The following is a 19667-nucleotide window of genomic DNA, read 5'->3' as shown; positions in this document are numbered from 1 at the left end:
TTATGAATTTGGGATTTCTCTCTTTTCTTTTGGATTAGTGTAGCCAGTGGCTTATCGATCTTATTGATTCTTTCAAAAAACCAGCTTCTAGTTTCATTGATACGTTCTACTGTATCTCTGGTTTCTCCCTCATTGATCTCAGCTCTAATCTTGATGATTTCCCTTCTTATGTGTGGAGTAGGTTTGATTTGTTGTTGATCCTCCAGTTCTTTAAGGTGTAGAGACAGCTGGTGTGTTCTGGATTTTTCAATTTTTTTGAGCAAGGCTTGGATGGCTATATATTTTCCCCTTAGGACCGCCTTTGCTGTATCCCATAGGTTTTGGACCGAAGTGTCTTCATTCTCATTGGTTTCCATGAATTGGTTTCAGTTCTTCTTTGATCTCCTGGTTGATCCAAGCATTCTTAAGCAAGGTGGTCTTTAGCTTCCAGGTGTTTGAGTTCCTTCGGAACTTTTCCTTGTGATTGAGCTCCAGTTTCAAAGCATTGTGATCTGAGAATATGCAGGGAATAATCTCAGTCTTTTGGTATCGGCTGAGTCCTGATTTGTGACCCAGTATGTGGTCTATTCTGGAGAAGGTTCCGTGTGCATTTGAGAAGAATGAGTATTCTGCTGTTTTAGGGTGGAATGTTCTGTATATATCTATGAGGTCCATCTGGTCCAATGTGTCGTTCAATGCTCTTGTTTCTTTATTGATTTTCTGCTTCGATGATCTGTCTAATTCTGAAAGAGGCGTGTTAAGATCACCTACGATTAGTGTATTCATATCAATATGACTCTTTATCTTGATTAACAGTTTTCTTAAGTAATTGGCTGCTCCCATATTGGGAGCATAGATATTTACAATTGTTAGATCATCTTGGTGGATAGTCCCTTTAAGGATTATGTAGTGTCCTTCTGTATCTCTGACTACAGTCTTTAGTTTGAAGTCTAATTTATCTGATATGAGAATCGCTACCCCAGCCTTCTTTTGAGTCCCATTGGCATGAAAGATGCTTCTCCACCCCTTCACTTTCAGTCTGCGTGAAGACCATTCCATGCTCTTGGATCGGAAGAATAAACATCGTTAAAATGTCTATACTGCCTAGAGCAATCTATACTTTTAATGCCATTCCGATCAAAATTCCACCGGCATTCTTCAAAGAGCTGGAGCAAATAATCCTAAAATTTGTATGGAATCAGAAGAGACCCCGAATCGCTAAGGAAACGTTGAAAAACAAAAATAAAGCTGGCGGCATCACCTTACCTGATTTCAAGCTTTATTACAAAGCTGTGATCACCAAGACAGCATGGTACTGGCATAAAAACAGACACATAGACCAGTGGAACAGAGTAGAGAGCCCTGATATGGACCCTCAACTCTATGGTCAATTAATCTTCGACAAAACAGGAAAAAATATACAATGGAAAAAAGACAGTCTCTTCAATAAATGGTGCTGGGAAAGCTGGACAGCTATATGTAGAAGAATGAAACTCGACCATTCTCTTACACCGTACACAAAGATCAACTCAAAATGGATAAAAGACCTCAACGTGAGACAGGAATCTATCAGAATCTTAGAGGAGAACATAGGCAGTAATCTCTTCGATATCAGCCACAGCAACTTCTTTCAAGATACGTCTCCAAAGGCAAAGGAAACAAAAGCGAAAATAGACTTCTGGGACTTCATCAAAATCAAAAGCTTCTGCACAGCAAAGGAAACAGTCAAAAAAACAAAGAGGCAACCCACGGAATGGGAGAAGATATTTGCAAATGACAGTACAGACAAAAGGTTGATATCCAGGATCTATAATGAACTCCTCAAACTCAACCCACACGAAACAGACAAACACATCAAAAAATGGGCAGAAGATATGAACAGACACTTCTCCAATCAAGAAATACAAATGGCTATCAGACACATGAAAAAATGCTCATCATCATTAGCCCTCAGGGAGATTCAAATTAAAACCACATTGAGATATCACCTTACACCAGTTAGAATGGCCAAAATTAACAAAACAGGAAACAACATGTGTTGGAGAGGATGTGGAGAAAGGGGAACCCTCTTACACTGTTGGTGGGAATGCAAGTTGGTGCAGCCTCTTTGGAGAACAGTGTGGAGATTCCTCAAGAAATTAAAAATAGAGCTTCCCTACGACCCTGCAATTGCACTCCTGGGTATTTACCCCAAAGATACAGATGTCGTGAAAAGAAGGGCCATCTGTACCCCAATGTTTATAGCAGCAATGGCCACAGTCGCCAAACTATGGAAAGAACCAAGATGCCCTTCAACGGATGAATGGATAAGGAAGATGTGGTCCATATACACTATGGAGTATTATGCCTCCATCAGAAAGGACGAATATCCAACTTTTGTAGCAACATGGACGGGACTGGAAGAGATTATGCTGAGTGAAATCAGTCAAGCAGAGAGAGTCAATTATCATATGGTTTCACTCATTTGTGGAGCATAACCAATAGCATGGAGGACAAGGGGCGTTAGAAAGTAGTAGGGAATTTGGGTAAATTGGAAGGGGAGGTGAACCATGAGAGACTATGGACTCTGAAAAACAGTCTGAGGGGTTTGAAGTGGCGGGGGGGTGGGAGGTTGGGGTACCAGGTGGTGGGTATTATAGAGGGCACAGCTTGCATGGAGCACTGGGTGTGGTGAAAAAATAATGAATACTGTTTTTCTGAAAATAAATAAATTGGGAAAAAAAAAAAAAGAGCACCAACAAAAAAAAAAAAAAAAAAAAGAAAATAAGAAAGGAACACTGTGGCTAAATTCTCTGCTCAGGTTGTCAGAAGGCTGAAACTAAGGTATCAGCCTGGGCTGAAATCTCATCTGAGGCTGGGGGGCCTCTTCCCAACTCAGTGAAATTGTTGGCAGAATTCATTTCTTGCAGGTGTAGAACTAAAACCCCATTTTCTTACTGACTATTAGCTCCTACAGGTTGTTCTCAGCTCACAAATGCCATCTTCAAGTCCTAACCATAGGCCTTGTGAAACATGACAGCTTACTTCTTCAAAGCAAGCATGAGGATCTCACTCTGGTCCACTAGACTGTTCCCTACAGAAAGTAATGTAACCACAGGAATGGCTCTCTAATCACCTTTTGCCATATTACCTAATCTAATCAAGGGGCAATGAGCCCACTGTGTTCACAGGTCCAGCCCACACCCATGGGGATAAAATCATAGAGTAGGTAAACACCAGTGCCTGGAAATCTTGGGCACTAACTTAGAATTTGACTTAGCAGAGTGTGGACTGTGGGGAGGCAGATGATACAAAGGAATAGGAAAACTCTGAATGGACACATATAACTGGAAAATGGAATAAAACAGATTAAGGAATGGTGGCAAGAAAAAAAAGAGCTGAGGAAACAGCACTGGGGGAACTGGGAAAGCGAAGAGCTTTGTTTGGCAATGTATTCTGTGTGAAGCAAACAGTATTCTTTTGACTATTAAGAACTTAGTCCCTCTTCAAATATTTTCTTCAAAGATTGCCATAATTATCTTAATTTCTTTCAATAAATCGTATGTGCACTTATTTTTGTTTCTTATTTTTATGTTTTGTTTCACCGTTGTTCATATCAATGCAAATCTGTGCTCAGAATGAAACAACATAAGCCAAAATTACTTACTGGAAATATCACACTTAGGACTCAAACAGACCTTAAATCAAATCTCTAGTCCTTCACTTACTGGCTAAATTTTATTTTTTTTATTTTTAAACCACCACATGTGCCCATGCTAACTGATGTTACTTACTTTAGTGTGGATCAAGATACTGCCTCTAATAGACTGGTTTATCTCCTATAATCTGGGTAAGTGATAGCTGTGATCACCAGCCTATCCAGATTGACACTAAAATAAACATAGTTAACTGCTTCATTAAATTCCTTATAAATAAATTCCTTATGGATAAATTCTCTAATGCCCCTATGGTCACACATATTAAAGAGGATATCTATTACTGTCTAAAGTATATACTAAATGTCAGCTTCTAGGGACACCTGGGTGGCTCAATTGGTTAAGCAACTGGCTTCAGCTCAAATCATGATCCCAGGTCCTGGGATGTAGCCCCACATCGGCCTCCTTGCCCAGTGGGCTTCTCCCTCTCCCCTTGATTGTGCTCTATCTCTCTCTCTCTGTCAAATAAATAAATAAAATATTTTATAAATGTCAGTTCTAGTATTATAATTTTATTATTTCTTCCACCTTGGTAAATGAAGTAGCAAATATGAAGTTATGATCTAAAGAACAGAAAAGTGCAGCTGAGACATGTCAGGAAGGGAGCTCATAATAAGATAATACTTCCCAGCTAAGACTGCAAAAGCACCAGAAGGGCTGAGGTTGCTGTCCATCGTATCCATTGATGTTTTCTCAGAGCTTTGCACATAATAAGTGCTCAATGAATATAATACCTAATAAATGAAAACAATATTCTATGTCTAATGCCAGTTGTATTTATGGTGCACGATGGCCTTATTAAGGGGTCCAGCTTCAGAGTAAAGGTAGAAGACCTACCTGTCAGAAAGTCAAGGGTTGCGACGCCTGGGTGGCTCAGTTGGTTGGACAACTGCCTTCGGCTCGGGTCGTGATCCCGGAGTCCTGGGATCGAGTCCCGCATCAGGCTCCCAGCTCCATGCGGAGTCTGCTTCTCCCTCTGACCTTCTCTTTGCTCATGCTCTCTCTCACTGTCTCTCTCTCAAATAAATAAATAAAATCTTTAAAAAAAAAAAAAAGAAAGTCAAGGGTTGGAAGAGCTTAGAAGGGTTGGGAAATAAATTATGTTCTTGCTGGAAGATATTATAAATAATTGATTCACTCCTTTTACAAATATTCTTCAGTCACTTTCTATATTCAAATATTATAATAGATGACATAGAAACATGATTTTAACTGTCAAGAATCTTCAGTTCAATAGAGAAAATACTCACATACCAATAATTGCTATACAAGGGTAGATGTGGTAAGTGGCATGTGTAACACAAACAAAATTATACAGAAATTCAGAAAAAAGAAAGATCACTTTAGACCATGGATTGGCTAACTAAGGCCCATGAGCCAAATTCATCCTGCAACTTGTTTTTGTCAAGGTCCATGAGCTAAAGACAGTTTTCACATTTTTGATAAAACAAAGAATAAATAGATTATATGAGGCCTATTAAGCCTCATTTTACTATCTGTTCCTTTACATAAAGTTTGCGAACACCTTTCACAATGAACAAAAAAGAATAAACAAAGCTTCACAGAAGGTACATTTGATCTGGGCCTTTAACTGATGGACAGAGATGAGACCAGGAAAGGGCACTTGGAATAGAGAGAATGACTTGAGTAAAAGCCCAAGGGCAGTGAACTTCAAAACACAGCTGAAGAATGATGGTGATACATCCTATTTGGTGGGACAATAGATTTATGAAGGGAGAAGTGGAAGAGTCTGGAATGACCCTCGTGGTGGGTAAGTAAGCTAAGGAAGTTGACTATGCAGTAATCAAGGACATCACACTCCATATATCATGGCGTTTTTGCAATGGCCTCTCTTCAAGGACTCTAAAGGTAAGAGTAAAGATGATTTTCCACAGTAGAGCACTATAGTAATGAGATTTTTATAACGATTAGCCAGAAACAAATCTCATGCTTCATTCTGGCCAAGAAATAACTTACGATGGCAACATGTATTCTCCTAACTTTACCCTGGGTCAAACTGAAACTCCCAAATGGGTGCCTAAAGACACCTTGCTTTATTACATCTTGTCTCCTCCATCATCTACCTCCCTGAAAATGTGATTTACAATGGGACTTCAGACAGACCCTCCAGTGTAGCTTTGTTTCACATGACACTATGTTATTAATGCATGACACTATGTTATTAATAATATTCACCAACAAGTCTAGACCCACTATTTCACCCTCATTTAGTGGCAATCTCCTGCAATCAAATAATTGTGCTTGTCTGTCTGGACCCAGCACAAGATGCATTTACACAGACTGTTCTGTTGGTCAGTTCCATTTTTTGACAGCTCAGCAGGGAGGGCTTGATTTATTCAATGCATAAAGCTGCTATATACAAGTGGAACCCTAGCAAGGGAAGGAGGGAAAAGAACTGAGAGACACAACAGAAGAAGACATGCAAAGATGGAATGAAATGGAGGATTGACTGGAAAATCTCCATTTGCAAAAAGACACTGAGGCTACCCCAATTTCCAGGACCCCTGAAATCCTGAGTGACTCAATTTTCCTTCCTCACAGACTGAAAGCAGAACTTTTATTCACAAGTACATGCCTCCTAAATGCTGTCATTATGGCCAAACATATTTCAGTTCTTTGACTGGCCCTCTACTCCTACTGCAGACTAAATAAGAACAATAATTCTTGTAATTAAAAAGCAAAGAAGGAGGGGGAGGAATCAAGATGGTGGAGGAGTAGCAGGGTAAGATGACATCAGGTCGCAGGAGTTCAGTTAGTTATCAAACCAGTCCAAACACCTACAGATCCAACAGGAGATTGAAGAGAAGAACAGAAATTCTAAAAATAGAAAATTGAATGCTTTCCGAAAGGTAGGATGTGCAGGGAAGTAAATCTGAAGCAACGGGAAGATAGACTGCGGAGGGAGGAGACAGCTCTGATCAAGTGGCAGAGCAATGGAGCACAAAATCAGAACTTTTAAAAGTCTGCCCCACTGAGGGACATCGATCCAGAGGCTAAGCAGGGGCAGAGTCCCTGCGGGGATAGTGTGGTCTCAGGTCCCAAGGGGTCACATAAATATCAGGGGTATATGAGTGTAGCAGAGCTCACAGGTATCAAAGCAGGGAAGCCAGCTACAGAGATGGAGCCAAGGAATGAGCTCTCAGCTCCAGGTTACCTTAAACAATGATTTGAGCCACAGTCAGGCCACTGCTCTTTGAGCAGGGACCCCACAAGTGGCAGATCTGGGGAGACCAACCTTCATCCACCAGAAGAGCAGAGTGGCAGATCTGCTGGGTTTGGACACTCCAAACGGCGCTGTGTGCCAGAGACAGAAACGCTCAGCCACAGGCCAGGTGAGCTCAGAGCAGCCAGAAACCAGGGAGACGGAAGTGACTGAGCATTTTTCTCCAAGGGCGCACTAAGGAGTGGAGCGCCGAGCTCTAGGATCCTCCGGGCCAGAGATTGGGAGGCCACCATTTTCATTCCTGTCCTCCAGAGCTCTACGGTAAGCATTCAGGGAACAAAAACTCCTGAGAGTGAACCGGAGCAGATTACTTAGCCTAGACCCTGGCAGGGGCAGCACAATTCTGCCTCCAGCGAAGACACTTGAGAATCACTACAAAGGCCCCTCCCCCAGAAGATCAGCAAGAACATTCAGACTAGACCAAACTCACTGATCAAGGAGAACAGAGGATTTCCAGCAGAGGGGAAAGCAAAGCATGGAATTCATGGCTTTCTCCCCATGATTCCTCAGTCCTGCAAAGTTAATTAAATTTTCTTAATTTTTTTTCTTATTCTAATTTTTTAAACTTTTACTCTTTCCTCTTTTAACATGTTTTTAACTAGTTCATCTTAATAATACCATTCTAAAAAAAATCTTATTTTAGTCATTATTATAGTCATATTTTATCCTTCATTGTATCTAACTTTATTTTTTGTACACATATGGGGTTTTTTCTTTTAAAAATTTTTGGGATACAACTTCTTCTATCAAAATATACCCTAAATCTAGCAGAGAGCTTTGCTCTAGTCTCCAGCCTGAGCAAATTCTCTCCACTTTCTTCTCCTTTCTTTTCCCAACTGACTTATCTTATCAACTCCTTTTTTATTTTTTTTAAAGATTTTACTTATTTGACAGAAAGAGATCACAAGTAGGCAAAGAGACAGGCAGAGAGAGAGGAAGAAGCAGGCTCCCTGCTGAGCAGAGAGCCTGATGTGGGGCTCAATCCCAGGACTCTGGGATCATGACCTAAGCCTAACCAACTGAGCCACCCAGGTACCCCTCAACGCTTTTTTTAGAATTTTTTTTTTAATTATCATCTTTACACTCATACTCCATCCCTTCATTGTGTTTACACTTATTTTTGTGTATATACATAAGTATTTCTTTCTTTAAAATTTTGTGAGGTAGTTTCTTCTTTTTTTTTTTTAAGATTTTATTTATTTATTTGACAGACAGAGATCACAAGTAGGCAGAGAGGCAGGCAGAGAGAGGGGGGAAGCAGGCTGCCTGCTGAGCAGAGGGACCGATGCAGGGCTCGATCCCAGGACCCTGAGATCATGACCTGAGCCGAAGGCAGAGGCCTAACCCACCGAGCCACCCAGGTGCCCCATGGGAGGTAGTTTCTTCTAAGAGACCAAATACACCGAAAATCAAGTGGGTGGCTCTGTTCTATTCACCAGTCTAATATATATATATATATATGTATATATATATATTTTTTTTTTTACTTCTTTTTTTTTAAATTTTTTTCCAATTTATATATTTTCAGAAAAACAGTATTCATTATTTTTTCACCACACCCAGTGCTCCATGCAAGCCATGCCCTCTATAATACCCACCACCTGGTACCCTAACCTCCCACCCCCCCCCGCCACTTCAAACCCCTCAGATTGTTTTTAAGAGTCCATAGTCTCTCATGGTTCGCCTCCCCTTCCAATTTACCAAAAAGCACATACCCCCCCAATGTCCATAACCCTAACCCCCTTCTCCCAACACCCCTCCCCCCAGCAACCCACAGTTTGTTTCGTGAGATTAAGAGTCACTTATGGTTTGTCTCCCTCCCTATCCCATCTTGTTTCATGGATTCTTCTCCTACCCACTTAAGCCCCCATGTTGCATCACCACTTCCTCATATCAGGGAGATCATATGATAGTTGTCTTTCTCCGCTTGACTTATTTCGCTAAGCATGATACACTCTAGTTCCATCCATGTTGTCGCAAATGGCAAGATTTCGTTTCTTTTGATGGCTGCATAGTATTCCATTGTGTATATATACCACATCTTCTTTATCCATTCATCTGTTGGTGGACATCTAGGTTCTTTCCATAGTTTGGCTATTGTGGACATTGCTGCTATAAACATTCGGGTGCACGTGCCCCTTTGGATCACTACATTTGTATCTTTAGGGTAAATACCCAGTAGTGCAATTGCTGGGTCATAGGGCAGTTCTATTTTCAACATTTTGAGGAACCTCCATGCTGTTTTCCAGAGTGGTTGCACCAGCTTGCATTCCCACCAACAGTGTAGGAGGGTTCCCCTTTCTCCGCATCCTCGCCAGCATCTGTCATCTCCTGACTTGTTGATTTTAGCCATTCTGACTGGTGTGAGGTGATATCTCATTGTGGTTTTGAATGGTATTTCCCTGATGCCAAGTGATATGGAGCACTTTTTCATGTGTCTGTTGGCCGTCTGGATGTCTTCTTTGCAGAAATGTCTGTTCATGTCCTCTGCCCATTTCTTGATTGGATTATTTGTTCTTTGGGTGTTGAGTTTGTTAAGTTCTTTATAGATTTTGGACACTAGTCCTTTATCTGATATGTCGTTTGCAAATATCTTCTCCCATTCTGTCAGTTGTCTTTTGATTTTGTTAACTGTTTCCTTTGCTGTGCAAAAGCTTTTGATCTTGATGAAATCCCAATAGTTCATTTTTGCCTTTGCTTCCCTTGCTTTGACGATGTTCCTAGGAAGATGTTGCTGTGGCTGAGGTCGAAGAGGTTGCTGCCTGTGTTCTCCTCAAAGATTTTGATGGATTCCTTTCTCACATAGAGGTCCTTAATCCATTTTGAGTCTATTTTTGTGTGTGGTGTAAGGAAATGGTCCAATTCCATTTTTCTGCATGTGGCTGTCCAATTTTCCCAACACCATTTATTAAAGAGGCTGTCTTTTTTCCATTGGACATTCTTTCCTGCTTTGTCAAAGATTAGTTGACCATAGAGTTGAGGGTCTATTTCTGGGCTCTCTATTCTGTTCCATTGATCTATGTGTCTGTTTTTGTGCCAGTACCATGCTGTCTAGATGATTATAGCTTTGTAATAGAGCTTGAAGTCCGGAATTGTGATGCCACCAACTTTGGCTTTCTTTTTCAATATCTCTTTGGCTATTCGAGGTCTTTTCTGGTTCCATATAAATTTTAAAATTATTTGTTCCATTTCTTTGAAAAAGATGGATGGTACTTTGATAGGAATTGCATTAAATGTGTAGATTGCTTTAGGTAGCATAGACATTTTCACAATATTTATTCTTCCAATCCAGGAGCATAGAACATTTTTCCATTTCTTTGTGTCTTCCTCAATTTCTTTCATGAGTACTTTATAGTTTTCTGAGTATAGATTCTTAGCCTCTTTGGTTAGGTTTATTCCGAGGTATCTTATAGTTTGGGGTGCAATTATAAATGGGATTGACTCCTTAATTTCTCTTTCTTCTGTCATGTTGTTGGTGTAGAGAAATGCAACTGATTTCTGTGCATTGATCTTATATCCTGACACTTTACTGAATTCCTGTACAAGTTCTAGCAGTTTTGGAGTGGAGTCTTTTGGGTTTTCCACATAGAGTATCATATCATCTGTGAAGAGTGATAATTTGACTTCTTCTTTGCTGATTTGGATGCCTTTAATTTCCTTTTGTTGTCTGATTGCTGAGGCTAGGACTTCTAGTACTATGTTGAATAGCAGTGGTGATAATGGACATCCCTGCCGTGTTCCTGACCTTAGTGGAAAAGCTTTCAGTTTTTCTCCATTGAGAATGATATTTGCGGTGGGTTTTTCATAGATGGCTTTGATGATATTGAGGTATGTGCCCTCTATCCCTACACTTTGAAGAGTTTTGATCAGGAAGGGATGCTGTACTTTGTCAAATGCTTTTTCAGCATCTATTGAGAGTATCATATGATTCTTGTTCTTTCTTTTATTGATGTGTTTTATCACATTGACTGATTTGCGGATGTTGAACCAACCTTGCAGCCCTGGGATAAATCCCACTTGGTCGTGGTGAATAATCCTTTTAATGTACTGTTGAATCCTATTGGCTAGTATTTTGGTGAGAATTTTCGCATCTGTGTTCATCAAGGATATTGGTCTATAGCTCTCTTTTTTGATGGGATCCTTGTCTGGTTTGGGGATCAAGGTGATGCTGGCCTCATAAAATGAGTTTGGAAGTTTTCCTTCCATTTCTATTTTTTGGAACAGTTTCAGGAGAATAGGAATTAGTTCTTCTTTAAATGTTTGGTAGAATTCCCCCGGGAAGCCGTCTGGCCCTGGGCTTTTGTTTGTTTGGAGATTTTTAATGACTGTTTCAATCTCCTTACTTGTTATGGGTCTGTTCATGCTTTCTATTTCTTCCTGGTTCAATTTTGGTAGTTTATTTGTTTGTAGGAATGCATCCATTTCTTCCAGATTGTCAAATTTGTTGGCGTAGAGTTGTTCATAGTATGTTCTTATAATAGTTTGTATTTCTTTGGTGTTAGTTGTGATCTCTCCTCTTTCATTCATGATTTTATTTATTTGGGTCCTTTCTCTTTTCTTTTTGATAAGTCTGGCCAGGGGTTTATCAATTTTATTAATTCTTTCAAAGAACCAGCTCCTAGTTTCGTTGATTTGTTCTATTGTTTTTTTGGTTTCTATTTCTTTGATTTCTGCTCTGATCTTTATGATTTCTCTTCTCCTGCTGGGCTTAGGGTTTCTTTCTTGTTCTTTCTCCAGCTCCTTTAGGTGTAGGGTTAGGTTGTGTACCTGAGACCTTTCTTGTTTCTTGAGAAAAGCTTGTACCGCTATATATTTTCCTCTCAGGACTGCCTTTGTTGTGTCCCACAGATTTTGAACCGTTGTATTTTCATTATCATTTGTTTCCATGATTTTTTTCAATTCTTCTTTAATTTCCCAGTTGACCCATTCATTCTTTAGAAGGATGCTGTTTAGTCTCCATGTTTTTGGGTTCTTTCCAAACTTCCTCTTGTGGTTGAGTTCTAGCTTTAGAGCATTGTGGTCTGAAAATATGCAGGGAATGATCCCAATCTTTTGATATTGGTTGAGTCCTGATTTAGGACCGAGGATGTGATCTATTCTGGAGAATGTTCCATGTGCACTAGAGAAGAATGTGTACTCTGTTGCTTTGGGATGAAATGTTCTGAATATATCTGTGATGTCCATCTCATCCAGTGTATCATTTAAGGCCTTTTTTTCCCTGTTGATCTTTTGCTTGGATGATCTGTCCATTTCAGTGAGGGGAGTGTTAAAGTCCCCTACTATTATTGTATTATTGTTGATGTGTTTCTTTGATTTTGTTATTAATTGGTTTATATAGTTTGCTGCTCCCACGTTGGGGGCATAGATATTTAAAATTGTTAGATCTTCTTGTTGGACAGACCCTTTGAGTATGATATAGTGTCCTTCCCCATCTCTTATTATAGTCTTTGGCTTAAAATCTAATTGATCTGATATAAGGATTGCCACTCCTGCTTTTTTCTGATGTCCATTAGCATGGTAAATTCTTTTCCACCCCCTCACTTTAAATCTGGAGGTGTCTTCGGGCTTAAAATGAGTTTCTTGGAGGCAACATATAGATGGGTTTTGTTTTTATATCCATTCTGATACCCTGTGTCTTTTGATTGGGGCATTTAGCCCATTAACATTCAGGGTAACTATTGAGAGATATGATTTTAGTGCCATTGTATTGCCTGTAAGGTGACTGTTACTGTATATTGTCTCTGTTCCTTTCTGATCTACCACTTGTAGGCTCTCTCTTTGCTTAGAGGACCCCTTTCAGTATTTCCTGTAGAGCTGGTTTGGTGTTTGCAAATTCTTTCAGTTTTTGTTTGTCCTGGAAGCTTTTAATCTCTCCTTCTATTTTCAATGATAGCCTAGCTGGATATAGTATTCTTGGCTGCATGTTTTTCTCATTTAGTGCTCTGAAAATATTATGCCAGCTCTTTCTGGCCTGCCAGGTCTCTGTGGATAAGTCAGCTGCCAATCTAATACTTTTACCATTGTATGTTACAGACTTCTTTTCCCGGGCTGCTTTCAGGATTTTCTCTTTGTCACTAAGGCTTGTAAATTTTACTATTAGGTGATGGGGTGTGGGCCTATTCTTGTTGATTATGAGAGGCGTTCTCTGAACCTCCTGAATTTTGATGCTCATTCCCTTTGCCATATTGGGGAAATTCTCCCCAATAATTCTCTCCAGTATACCTTCTGCTCCCCTCTCTCTTTCTTCTTCTTCTGGAATCCCAATTATTCTAATGTTGTTTCCTCTTATGGTGTCACTTATCTCTCGATTCTCCCCTCATGGTCCAGTAGCTGTTTGTCCCTCTTTTGCTCAGCTTCTTTATTCTCTGTCATTTGGTCTTCTAGATCGCTAATTCTTTCTTCTGCCTCATTTATCCTAGCAGTGAGAGCCTCCATTTTTGATTGAACCTCATTAATAGCTTTTTTTATTTCAACTTGGTTAGATTTTAGTTCTTTTATTTCTCCAGAAAGGGCTTTTATATCTCTGGAGAGGGTTTCTCTAATATCTTCCATGCCTTTTTCAAGCCCAGCTAGAACCTTGAGAATTGTCATTTTGAACTCTAGATCTGACATATTACCAATGTCTGTATTGATTAGGTCCCTAGCTTTCGGTACTGCCTCTTGTTCTTTTTTTTGTTGTGAATTTTTCCGCCTTGTCATTTTGTCCAGTTAAGAGTATATGAAGGAGCAAGTAAAATACTAAAAGGGTGGCAACAATCCCAGGAAAATATGCTTTAACCAAATCAGAAGAGATCCCAAATCGTGAGGGAGGATTTCTCCCCCCTCACGATTGGGTGAGGGATCTCCTCTGATTGGGATCTCCTCTGATTGGGATCTCCCAATCTCTTCTGATTGGGATCTCTTATGATTTGGGGATAAAAAGAGGTTCAAAAAGAAAGAAAGAAAAAAAAAGAATTAAAAAAAAGAGATTGAATTAAAAATTCAGTCAAGAATTAAAAAAAGAGATTGAAGAGATTGGGATCTCTTCTGATTTGGGGATAAAAAGAGGTTCAAAAATAAAGAAAGAAAAAAAAGAATTAAAAGAAAGAAAACGAATAAAGTATAAAAAAGAAAAATATATATATATATATTAGATAAACTAGTTAAAAAACGTTAAAAAAGAAAAGGGTAAAAGTTAAAAAAAATTTTAGGAGAAGAAGAGAAAAAAAAATGAAAAAGAAAACAATTAAATTAACTGCAAGACTAAAAAATCACAGGGAGAAAGCCATGAGTTCAGTGGTTTGTTTTCTCCTCCTCTGGAATTCTGCTGCTCTCCTTGGTATTGAAACTGCACTCCTTGGTAGGTGAACTTGGTCTTGGCTGGATTTCTTGTTGATCTTCTGGGGGGAGGGGCCTGTTGTAGTGATTCTCAAGTGTCTTTGCCCCAGGCGGAATTGCACCGCCCTTACCAGGGGCCGGGCTGAGTAATCTGCTCGGGTTTGCTTTCAGGGTCTTTTGTTCCCTGAGCGCTTTCCGTAGAGTTCCAGAGGACAGGAATACAAATGGCGGCCTCCTGGTCTCCGGGCCGGAGGAGCCGAGAGCCTGGGGCCCCGCTCCCCAGTGCGCCCTCAGCGAACAGCTCCTAGTAACTCGCGTCTGCCTAACCTCCGGCCGCGCTCCAAGCTCACCGAGCCTGCGACCGGTTCAAGGCAACACCGAGCTGCAAGCTTACTGTCGGCTCTGTCTCTGCAGCCAGCTTTCCCGTTCCAATATCCGCAAGCTCTGCAGCACTCAGACACCCCCGATCCTTCTGTGACCCTGCGAGACCTGAGGCCACGCCGACCCCGTGTGGGCTTCACCCCGGTTTAGCCTCTGGAGCATGTCCTTCAGCGGAACAGACTTTTAAAAGTCCTGATTTTGTGCTCCGTTGCTCCGCTGCTTGCCAGGAGCCGGCCCCTCCCCCCGGGGTCTATCTTCCCGTCGCTTTGGATTCACTTCTCCGCCAGTCCTACCTTTCAGAAAGTGGTTGTTTTTCTGTTTCTAGAATTGCTGTTCTTCTCTTCGATCTGCCGATGGATTTGCAGGTGTTTGCAATCTTTAGATAAGCTCTCTAGCTGATCTCCTGCTAGCTGAAGTAGTCTCAGCCTGCTACTTCTCCGCCATCTTGACTCCTCCCCCTTTTTACTTCTTTTTATCCCCTATCTTCTCCCCCTGTTTTGGGGTATCTTCTGATTTGGTTAACACATATTTTTCTGGGGTCTTTGCCATGCTTTTAGTATTTTATTCTCTCATTCATATACTCTTATCTGGATAAAATGACAAGGCAGAAAAACTCACCACAAAAAAAAGAACAAGAGGCAGTACCAAAGGCTAGGGACCTAATCAAAACAGACATTGGTAATATGTCAGATCTAGAGTTCAGAATGACAATTCTCAAGGTGCTAGCTGGGCTGAAAAAGGCATAGGAGATGCTAGAGAAACTCTGTCTGGAGAAATAAAAGCCCTTTCTGGAGAAATAAAAGAACTAAAATCTAACAAAGCTGAAGTCAAAAAAGCTATAATGAGGTGCAATAAAAAATGGAGGTTCTTACTGCTAGGATAAATGAGGCAGAAGAAAGAATAAATGATATAGAAGACCAAATGATGGAAAATAAAAGGTAAGCAAAAGAGAGATAAACAACTACTGGATCACAAGGGAAGAATTCATTAGATAAGTGATACCACAAGATGAAACAATATTAGAATAATTGGGATTCCAGAAGAAGAAGAAAGGTGGGGGGCAGAAGGTATATTGGAGAGAATTATTGTAGAGAATTTCCCTAAAATGGCAAAGGGAACAAGCATCAAAATCCAGGAGGCACAGAGAATCCCCCTCAAAATCAGTAAGATTTGGTTCATATTCCATCATCTAATTGTAAAAGTTACAAGGCTTAGTGACAAAGAGAAAATCCTGAAAGCAGCCCAGGACAAGAAGTCTGTAACATATAATGGTAAAAATAATACATTGGCAGCAGTCGTATCCACAGAGACCTGGCAGGCCGGAAAGAACTGGCATGATATAGTCAGAGCACTAAATGAGAAAAATATGCAGCCAAGAATACTATATCCAGCGAGGCTATCATTGAAAATAGAAGGAGAGAGTTCCCGGAGGCAGCGGGGCAGCAACAGCGGTAAGTGGGTCCTTGTGGCCTAGAAAAATCCTGCAAAAATGTCTCTGTACCCATCTCTTGAAGACGTGAAGGTAGACAAAGTTATTCAGGCTCAAAATGCCTTTTCTGCAAACCCTGACAACCCAGCAATTTTGTCTGAAGCTTCTGCTCCCATCTCTCAAGATGGAAATCTATACCCTAAATTGTATCCAGAGCTCTCCCAGTACATGGGCTTGAGTTTAAATGAAGAAGAAATCTGTGCAAATATGGCTGTGGTCCCTGGAGCACCAGTTCAGGGGCAGTTGATAGCAAGACCTTCCAATATGAACTATATGGTGGCTCCTGTAACTGGTAATGATGTTGGAATTCGTAGAGCAGAAATTAAGCGAAGGATTCATGAAGTCACTTTTTGTAAGGATCAAGATGGAAAAATTGGGCTCAGGCTTAAATCAATAGATAATGATATATTTGTTCAGCTGGTCCAGGAAAATTCTCTAGCCTCATTGGTTGGTCTGAGATTTGGGGACCAAGTACTCCAGATCAATGGGGAAAACTGTGCAGGCTGGAGCTCTGATAAAGCACACAAGGTGCTCAAACAGGCTTTTGGAGAGAAGATTACTATGACTGTTTGTGACAGCCCTTTGAACGGACAGTTACCATGCACAAGGATAGTACTGGAAATGTAGGCTTTATCTTTAAAAATGGAAAGATAACATCCATAAGGAAAGATAGTCCTGCAGCCAGAAATGGTCTTCTCACAGAACATAACATCTGTGAAGTCAATGGGCAGTATGTCATTGGGCTGAAGGATTCTCAAACTGCAGACATACTGTCAATATCTGAGACTGCAGTTACTATTACAATCATGCCTGCTTTTATCTTTGAACATATTATTAAATGGATGGCACCAAGCATTATGAAAAGCCTGATGGGCCATATCATTCCTGAGGTTTAAAAGTCATGGCACAATGGAAACTTCACTAAACTCCAGTTTACTTCTTGGGCAACTTAACTTTATATTACGCTTTCCAGAAGCCAGAAAGCATATGCTGCATGAAGACCTTTCTATCTTACATTATGGCTGGGAGTCTTACATTTTTGATTGGATATATTGTTCACACTTCAAGATTGTTATAGCCTTAAACTGGTTTTACAGATGTAAAACTTTGGACAAATTTACTGATTTTCACAGAGTAGTTTCTCTACTGGATAAACCTGATGCTTTTACAAGCCATTATGATTACAACTGATACAGGCTTAGCTCTGTGTTAAAACCAATCACCTTTATCTTACATATCTAATAGTGCTGTTCATATTACTTTAGTTCTATGGTATAATTGTATTTTTAATGTGTAACCATAGTACATGTAGAGTGACTGCTTTTGATGGTTTTTTAAAGCGCTCTGTGTGTGTGCATGCGCACATGTGTGCATGTAAAACACCAATTAAGTATACTGGTTTCATTCCATGTAAGCATTATACAGTGTATGTAGGTTGCTAGAGATTATGTTGATCATCATTTAATTATAACTAACTTTATTTAATATGCTTCAACTGTCATCTTAACTGTGTTAAGCATCTAGAATAAAAGCCAAAATATAACTATTGCTGCCTTTCTAAAACTCAAAATGCAGTTCTGTGTTAAACTGAAATAAATGTACACTATCCCAGAAAAATGTAATGGTACATACTGAACTATAGCGTAGCTGCTTAGTTGCATTTGAGATTTTCTAGTCAATTGTGTAATGGAAATTTCTTTCTTCTAAAAGAAATTTCTGGTATTGCTTTCTGAGATATGCTTCACTACATATTAAATGTAAAAATTCTTATACCAAATAGGATAAACTTTTGACTCCCTTTATTCATTTACAGATTAAATGGAATAATACCTAATTTTGTCTTTAATATTCTGTAACCTCACTACTTTGGGATGGTCTTAGGATGTTTCCCAGATAATTTGTTCCATTTCCTAACCCCTCCTTACAAAATGGAAGTGACACTTTATCCTGATTTTTTTCTTTATGGTTTATGCCTATTTCATCTTAATTAAATGTGTATGAATAAAGTAGAAAAAAAAGAAAATAGAAGGAAAGATAAAAAGCTTCTAGGACAAACAAAAACTAAAAGAATTTGCAAACACCAAACCAGCCCTACAGGAAATACTGAAAGGGGTCCTCTAAGCAAAGAGAGAGCCTAAAAGTAGTAGACCAGAAAGGAACAGACACAATATACAGTAACAGTCACCTTATAGGCAATACAATGGCACTAAATTCATATCTCTCAATTGTTACCCTGAATGTAAATGGGCTAAATGCCCCAATCAAAAGACACAGGTAACAGAATGGATAAAAAAACAAAATGCATCAATATGCTGTCTACAAGAAGCTCATTTTAGACCCAAAGACACCTCCAGATTTAAAGTGAGGTGGTGGAAAACAATTTACCATGCTAATGGACATCAAAAGAAAGCTGGAGGGGCAATCCTTATTTCAGATAAATTATATTTTAAGCCAAAGACGATAATAAGAGATGAGGAAGGACACTATATCATACTCAAAGGGTCTGTCCAACAAGATTAAATATTCATGGATATTTAATTATCTATGCCCCTAACATGGGAGCAGCCAACTATATAAACCAATTAATAACAAAATCAAAGTAACACATCAACAATAATACAATAATAGTAGCGGACTTTAATACCCCCCCCTCACTGAAATGGACCGATCACCAATCAAATGATCAACAAGGAAATAAAGGCCTTAAATGACACACTGGACCAGATGGACATCACAGATATATTCAAAACTTTTCACTCCAAAGCAACAGAATACACATCCTTCTCTAGTGTACATGGAACATTCTCCAGAATATCACATCCTGGGTCACAAATCAGGTCTCAACTGGTATCAGAAGATTGGGATCATTCCCTGCATATTTTCAGACTACAAAGCTCTGAAGCTAGAACACAAACACATGAGGAAATTTGGAAAGAACCCAAATACATGGAGGCTAAAGAGCATCCTTCTAAAGAATGAATGGGTCAACCAGTAAATTAAAGAAGAATTGAAAAAAATTCATGGAAGCAAATGATAATGAAAACACAACTGTTCAAAATCTGTGGGACACTGCAAAGGCAGTCCTGAGAGGAAAACATATAGCAATACAATCCTTTTTCAAGAGACAAGAAATATCTCAAGTACACAACCTAGCCCTACACCTAAAGGAGCTGGATAAAGAACAGCAAAGAAAGCCTAAACCCAGCAGAAGAAGAGAAATCATAAAGATCAGAGCAGAAATCAATGAAATAGAAGCCAAAAAAACCAGTAGAACAAATCAATGAAACTAGGAGCTGGTTCTTGGAAAGAATTAATAAGATTGATAAACCCCTGGCCAGACTATCAAAAAGAAAAAAAAATGAACCCAAATTAACAAAATCATGAATGAAAGAGGAGACATCACAACCAACACCAAAAAAATGCAAACAATTATAAGAACATAACATAAGCAACTATACGCCAGCAAATTTGACAATCTGGAAGAAATGGGTGCATTCCTAGAGATGGATAAACTACCAAAACTGAATCACAAAGAAATAGAAAACTTAAAGAGACCAATAAC

At 39.6% G+C, this 19667-nt stretch overlaps 1 pseudogene; it reads left to right on the top strand.

The window, feature by feature from the left end:
• The first annotated feature begins 16096 nt into the window (after positions 1 to 16096).
• LOC122910491 lies at positions 16097 to 17001 on the top strand (annotated as a pseudogene).
• Positions 17002 to 19667: the final 2666 nt, after the last annotated feature.

The sequence above is a fragment of the Neovison vison genome, chromosome 6 (assembly GCF_020171115.1).
Source record: "Neovison vison isolate M4711 chromosome 6, ASM_NN_V1, whole genome shotgun sequence".
Classification (NCBI taxonomy): domain Eukaryota; kingdom Metazoa; phylum Chordata; class Mammalia; order Carnivora; family Mustelidae; genus Neogale; species Neogale vison.
The sequence above is the reverse complement of the archived record's forward strand: the minus strand, read 5'-3'. Positions and strand labels throughout refer to the sequence as shown.